Source organism: Lepidochelys kempii, chromosome 1 (assembly GCF_965140285.1).
Source record: "Lepidochelys kempii isolate rLepKem1 chromosome 1, rLepKem1.hap1, whole genome shotgun sequence".
NCBI lineage: Eukaryota > Metazoa > Chordata > Testudines > Cheloniidae > Lepidochelys > Lepidochelys kempii.
In genome coordinates, this window is record NC_136380.1 from 47,388,449 (window position 1) to 47,395,644 (window position 7,196).

The 7,196-nt window shown below is 45.7% G+C and overlaps 1 protein-coding gene across 7 annotated transcripts in view; it reads left to right on the forward strand.

Moving 5' to 3' along the window:
* MTUS2 (microtubule associated scaffold protein 2) overlaps positions 1-7,196 on the forward strand; it is a 502,895-nt gene that overhangs the window by 466,613 nt on the left and 29,086 nt on the right. The gene's annotated exons all lie outside the window — the stretch shown is intronic.

Consider the following 7,196-nt stretch of genomic DNA (forward strand, 5'->3'; position numbering starts at 1 on the left):
TGGGGTTTTTTTTGTTTTTTGTTCTTTGTTTTCTTTGCAGTGCTGTGTTTCTATTTATTTCTTGGGCAGCTTTTAGAGATATTGGGCAGGATGGTGCTTTGCTCTTACTCAGGTCAGACAGGTTGTTCTGGGATTGGACTATTAGCATCTTTATCTTGCTCATTTCTCAGTCTGTTATGGTTTAATCCTCCACACTATTGCCATCTGAAGTAATGGAAGTAAGTCTGTCTGTCTCTCTCTTTGCCAGACACTCCTCTTTGCTCCCTGCTCTGGACCTTTTCCCTCCCACGATTGCTAAAGATACTCAAAGCCTCTAGCTCTGCTGTTCTGAAAATAGCATTATCATTTAGCCTCACTTCTTCAGTTTAACCCTTCTAATGTCTTATCTATTCCCCTCATTCTTCTAGTACTGTGGGTTCTGACTGGTCTATCTGGTGCTCTCTGAAGAAAGATTGCCATTGACTATACAAGCTTTCCTTTCCCACTCCCCTTTTTATGTTCTAGGAGCCCTGTAAAGGGCTCCCTGTGGCGTTTTCCAATGTGTTTTCCCCCCATTCATGCTCCACTGTGTGCTCCCCCATCCCCAAACACAGCAGGGCTCTCTCTCTCCCCACCACCTGTGTGTTTTGGTCGGGACTCAGAGGTGGGAGGAGATGGCAGTATAGAGGGCAGCTGCTCTCTTAACAGAAGGATTTTCAATGGAAAAGATGCCTAGAGTTACTGCTTCTTGGACTAGCTTGAACTCCCTCGCATGTGTCTTCTGTCAGGGTAGGATGCAGGGATGGTGGGGGTTAGCTTACAGGAGTAGTGCTGCCCGAGTGGGAGTTGAGACCCTCTGGAATCCATGAGGTCCACTTTTGCTGTCCTCATTCATCTTAGGCGTCCACTGGGTTTGTAGACCTCAGCCCCTACCCTCTCTTCCACCCGCAAACCTTCCCACAAAAGGGTACGATCCTCCAGGAAGTAAAGGAGTGTCAAACTACTGGTGGGGTTTGCTGGCATTTTAGTAGAGTTGGTCAAAACATGTTCCAGAAAATATATATTCATTGAAATACCATGTTTTGTCCAGGTTGAAAAATTCCCTAGAGATTTCTTGATTTTGACTTAAGTTCTTGACTGGAAGTTTTTTGAGGCCCATGGATCTCTGGTCATTTCTGACCAGGGAGAGAGAGACCCCAGTCCAGAACCTGACCTCTTTAGTCAAGGTTTTGGTTTCATTCCAAAGTGGAATGAAAACAAACTTTGAAACCTCGAAAGTTGTCGTGAAACAGAATTGTTGTCCTCTGGCCTGCTCTAGATTTTGTCTGCCTGTGGGCTTTCTCCTGGAAGTGTGAACATGGGCCAGTACCACCGCGGGGGTGGGAAGCGGGGTTGACACTGTGTATGTGTACACAGCAAAAGCTGTACTTGGTCTAGCTTACCCCAGATAGCTTGAATGAAGCTAACATGGGTAAGAATAGTGCTGAAGACAGCTCAGCATGGGCTTCAGAGTGGGCTAGCGAGCTGAGTATGTACCCATGGTCTATGCCAGGCTCATATTATCCACACTGAAGCCCACACTACGCTGTCTTCACTGCTGTTGTTACCCGCAATAGGTGGATTCAAGCTAGCTTGGGTAGGCTAGCCTGCATGCAGTTTTTGCTAGGTACACATATGTGACTGGGGTCCCAGTGAGGGCCAGCTGTGGTCACACAATTAGGGTGAACTGCAAAGAATGGGGCAGACAATCCCCAAAAATCTGGTGGATATTCCAATACTTAGATTTACCAAGCCAGCATAAAACAACTTCTTTTTTGCCTTACTGGTTACTCAGAAGTCCCAACAACACAGTTCCCTTAAAGTGATCCAGCCTCAGGCCTCCATCCAGGTACCCATGTCAAATATGATGATTTCTGAAAACCTTATTTCATCATATAAAAGAAAAGGTTCTACCAATCCCAAAGGATCAGACACGTTACCTCCCAGGTTAATGAATATTCCAGATCTTACCCAAAATCACGCTTACAGCCAATTCTTCTTACCTAAACTAAACTTTATTAAAAAACAAAAGAGAGAGAGCATGGTTAAAAGATCAATATATATGCAAACATGAGTTCAGTTCATTGAGGTGCAGATTCATAGCAGAGATGGTGAGCTTTGTAGTTGCAAAGAGTTCTTTCAGAAATGTCCATAGGTTATAGTCCAATGTTCAAGTATCATATTCAGGGTGTACCAGCGTAACTGGGACCTCAGTCTTGCGACTCAGATTTTCCCTGATGAAGCCTAAGCAGCTCTGAGATGAACAGGATCGGGACCCAAGGATCTTTTATACAATTTCATGTCCTTTTTGACAAGTTGGAGTTCCTGCGGGTAGGGGGAAAGGATAATTAGGATGACTTTGAAGGAGGTCCATCACCGGTACTTAGCTATACGAATTAACATAAGGCAATTTGCTTGTTCCTCCACCATTCACAGTACATTTCAAAGAGAGATGAATACCAAGATATCCTGTTTTTAAGGGGACAGTCCCATATTTAAGCCTTCCTGCAAGTGTCCCAGAGGTGAAAGTAATCCTGTACGCCCAAGTACGGTGTATTGGCAAGAGCCGGTGCACCGTACCGGGACCAGCTTTCCCAGACGACAATTTAAAGTCCTGGGGTAGCGGCGGCAGGGCTCTGGCAGGGATTTAAAGGTCCCTGGAGCTCCAGCCGCCGCTACCACTCCGGCCCTTTAAATCCCCGCTGGAGCCCTGCTGCCAAAGCCCTAGGGTAGTGGCAGCAGGGCTGCGAAGGGGATTTAAAGAGCTGGGGTGGTAGTGGTGGCTGGAGCCCCGGGGCCCTTTAAAGAAAAAGTTGGGAAGAGGCTGGGCCTTAAATCCCCGGGCCCTTTACATCTTGATTTAAAGGACCCGGGGCTCCAGCTGCGGTAGTGGCGGCTGGGAGCCCGGGGCCCTTTAAATCACCCCCGAGCTACCAGCTGCAGAGGCGGCTGGGAGCCCCGGGGCTCGGGGGTGATTTAAAGGGCCCAGGGCTCTGGCTGACGCTACCACAGCGGAGGCCCGGGCCCTTTAAATCACTGAGGAGACTGCTGCCCAAGCCCTGGGGTAGCGGCAGCTGGGCTCCATCGGGGATTTAAAGGGCCCTGGGGCTCCAGCCGCCGTTACCACCCCTGCCCTTTAAATTCCCTCTGGAGCCCTGCCGCCACTATCCTAGGGCTTCGGTAGCAGGGCACTACCCTAGGGCTTCTTCACCTGTGCCTCCTCCCCGCCAGGAGTGTGGGGCTGCTCCGTCCTCCAGGCACCCTCCCCTGCTGAGCCACCTGTCTGGCCCAGTTTGCTGAAGCCCCTGCAGTCTGGTTCCCTAGGCCCTGGTGCACAATGCTAGGGCTTAACCCCTTTCTGCCCATGCTGTAGCCAAGGGACAGGAGGCGGCTGGGTTATGTCGGTGGCCAGCTGCAGGCTGGAGGTGTTAGCTGCCTTTCCACACTGTACGGGCAGGAATGGACAAGCTGTTTCCAGCCACAGGGTAGCTGCAGTGGGTGGGGAGCGAAAGAGATGAGCTCTGCAAAGACATGGGCCAGATCAAACCACCTCTCCCCTCCCCCCATGGCTGGAAGCAGCTCCTGTCCCTTCCCTGCCACACAGTGCTGAAAGGCTGCTACAGTCCACATTCTGGTTTGAACCCTGGCTGAAATCTGGGGACTGGGAGCATGTGACCTGGCATGCCCCACACGTGTTCCCTCGGGAAGATGTGGCACCCGGTACTAGGAGAGGCGGGTCCATCTCAGAGGCCCAGCCAAGCATGGAGGGCAGAGGGCACAGGCAGGGAGGGTCAGGAAGGGTCAGGTCGGTGGGTCACCCCCACAACCCGTGTAAGAGAGGTGTATGGGAGTGTGTGTGTGTCACCTCTCTCCGTGTGAACCATAAAGCCTTAAAGATAAGAAGGTAAATAAAAAGAATCCAAGTACGCAGTATTTCTTTTAACAGGGGCTCAATCAACTTGATGTTAATTTGAACATTTGTACTGCATAGTTCTGGCTGATTGCCATTGAACTCTCTTGAATACAAGTAATTTTACCAGATGTCCTGTATTCAGCATAGGAAATATGGTCACCGTGGTCAAGGTTGCGACCCAGTGGACTGGGTGTCCCTAAGCCTCTGACAGCTAGAAGCTGGGACTGGATGACAGGGGATGGATCACTCGACAGTTGCCATCTTCTGTTCAATCCCTCTGAAGCATCTGGCATTGGCAGCTGTCAGAAGACAGGTCTTCTGAACCACTGATCTGGCCCCACATGGCCATTCTTACGTTCTTATGGCTTATAACTCCTTTGGGAGGTAGTTGTTACAGATGGAAAAACGAGGTTAGGTGACTTTGTCAAGATTAATGAGTGAGTCAGTGGTAGACCTGAGATTAGAACCCAGGAGATCTGATGCCATGTGCGAAAGAATCAACCTACTATGAAAAGGGGCAGAGGAGGCCACAGTGGGAGAACGGGAGCCAGAAGGAAAATGGATATGGAGTCAGAAGTGTAGGCTGTGCAAATCCGTGGAGAAATTTTTGAAAACTAGCTTTTTGGCTTCATTGAGCGAGAACCTGCTGGTGAAGCTGGTGGTGAGAGGAACTCTGCTCCTGTTTCCTAGATCTCAAAAGATTAGGGATTTAGCATCGTCATTCCAATGGAGTGTTTTTCATACAGAAAGCAAGTAAGGCATGAAAAAAGATTTAAGCAAGCACAAGGTAAAGAATTCTGGCAGTGCTTCAGAGGTGTTGATAGGCTGACATACAAACAAAGAGAATATACATACTAGGGGAAGGGGTTGATGGTATTCATACACATTACCAGCCAGGGCCTGCTCCAGGCACCAGCTTTCCAAGCAGGTGCTTGGGGTGGCATTGAGAATGGGGCAGCAGTCCGTGTCCCGCGGCGGCAATTCAGCAGCAGCTCTGCCGCGCGCAGCGGCAATTCGGTGGCGACTGCTTGGGGCAGCAAAATTGGTAGAGCTGCCCCTGTTACCAGCTCACTAAGCCACCCAGCCCTCTACTCACTCACACTTTAGAGCTCATCTCAGCAACTAAATCCCACTTTGTTTTCTGAATAATTCTTAACTATAGCACCGTCTCTTCTTGTTATCATTAAGACAAGTTTGTATAATTTCAAATTCCAAACTAAAGTTATATTTTTCATTCTAAATGTAAATTTATCTAATTTAAATAGAAATGTGGCAGCTAATGGCTGAGCTAACTTACATATTTTGAATGATTAAATGTAGTAAAACATTTATTCTTATCTACACTAGTTCTGTGGCTCTGTCTTTGTTCTCTAATCTAACACTGTGTAAATAAAACAGCTGTGTGCATGAAGCAACTTCACAGTGAACAGCTGTTTCACTCTAAAAAATACAATTGGTATACCACATTACAAAACAACACAAGAGAATATGTTTGATTAGGGAATGTGATCATTATAACTCACAAAGCCCAGAAGAGCAAGTGACTTATATAGTCCTTTATATATGGCAATCAGAAAATTACTCTGAAGGAGCCTGGAGGGCCCAGGAAATTGGAAATGGGATACAGATCTTTTCAGCATTAGGTCATTGGGTCAATAGTGGCAAGGACTCATTCCCATCTGATGTTTTTGCATTGGCCTGCTCCGATGTGAGTTGATGGTTCTAGTCCATTTCTATTAGGACAGTTGTCCAAATCAACAGAAACCACCACCGCAACTGATACTACATGGCACCATTGTAGACTAAGGTTTGAGCAAGCATGGAGACCAAACAAAGAGGCAGTTCCTCCAGCTCCAGGTTGGAACGATTTGGAGAAGTTTATCTTGTCACAGCCTGTGATGTGTCTGTTCCATAGAGATGCCAGGTGCATCAGTCTCCAGGGGTGCCAACCTGGCACCTTTCAAGAACACTAACTGTACTCAAAATATAAAGTGGAGGGGAAAGCCACCTGTAAAAGAGATTGAAATGATTCCAGTGACTTATGTGGTAGATTAATTGTCTGATCAGCGCTGTCACAAGAAACAATGTAGTTGTAGAATCTTTGCGATAGTTAATCAGAATGAGAGGGTGACTATTTGTCACCGGACAAGTATGAATGAATATTCAAAAGGCTGAGGCTGTTTTACGTGATTTTTTTATGAGCATTGTGTTTTGATAACAGCTACATGACACAATTCCATTATATTTGACTTGATGCCCATCTCTGGTGCTAAGAATGAATCTCAGCTAAATTAAGAGGTTTTAATCCTATGTGATTTATTCAGACAAAACTCCCATTAGTCTTATTTATATATATTTATTCTTTATTGTCATTATCATGTCAAAAATAAACCACTGTGTGATCCACCAATGGGAGCTGAAGAATAAAGTGCACTTTGTTGAACCACTTCTTAATATATTCACCTCCTTGCCTATTTAGCCACTGGATTGGCCTAATGTTGCCGTCAAGTAATTCTATATTCTCACTCCTGGGTCTCATGGACATAACAAGAAAAATTTGGAATCTGGCTATATCTTATCCACAGGCCCTATAATAAAAGATGTGAAGGAACGATCCATTGTCACGCCTTACACAAAACCAGCAGTTGTGTTATCTGAATGTAGGCAGTGGAAAGGTTTGCTGGTCTATATATTATCATGTAGCTTTTGTCGTTGTTTGCATCTGACTGAAATAACAGGAAAGCTTTCAGTGATCAGTAAGAGAAGAAGAAGGGAAACTTTCTGATTTCAGGGGCATCTCAATCATTTATTTTTGCACCAAGTTGAAAATGCGTGTGCTTATATTAACAGAGTGTATCAGTGATTTACTGGGATTGGATTAATAAGCATATGAGCATTTTAGCTGGGAATAGGAGTTTGTAATGATGATTCTCTAAATAATTATTGTTCAATTAACAAATTATATTTGCAGTTAGCTATTATTTTCGCTGTTTTTCTATAAATAAATGCTAAATCTTTTTGGCATCTTCCATTGAGGTTAATTCAAGGTCTTAAAATAAAAATAATTGTAGTAGAATACTATGAAGGGCAATAAACCCAGGATATCTTGGAATTGGATCTGTTTATCAGATCATATGGGAGAGTCTGGTTTGTTAATAACATTTCAGTTTATGGGCTGCTGAGGTTTCCGAACACATAAATGGCCTTGACAAATGAAAGGTTTTCAGCCTGTGGTTTTTTTTTTTTAATTACCACTATTGTTACC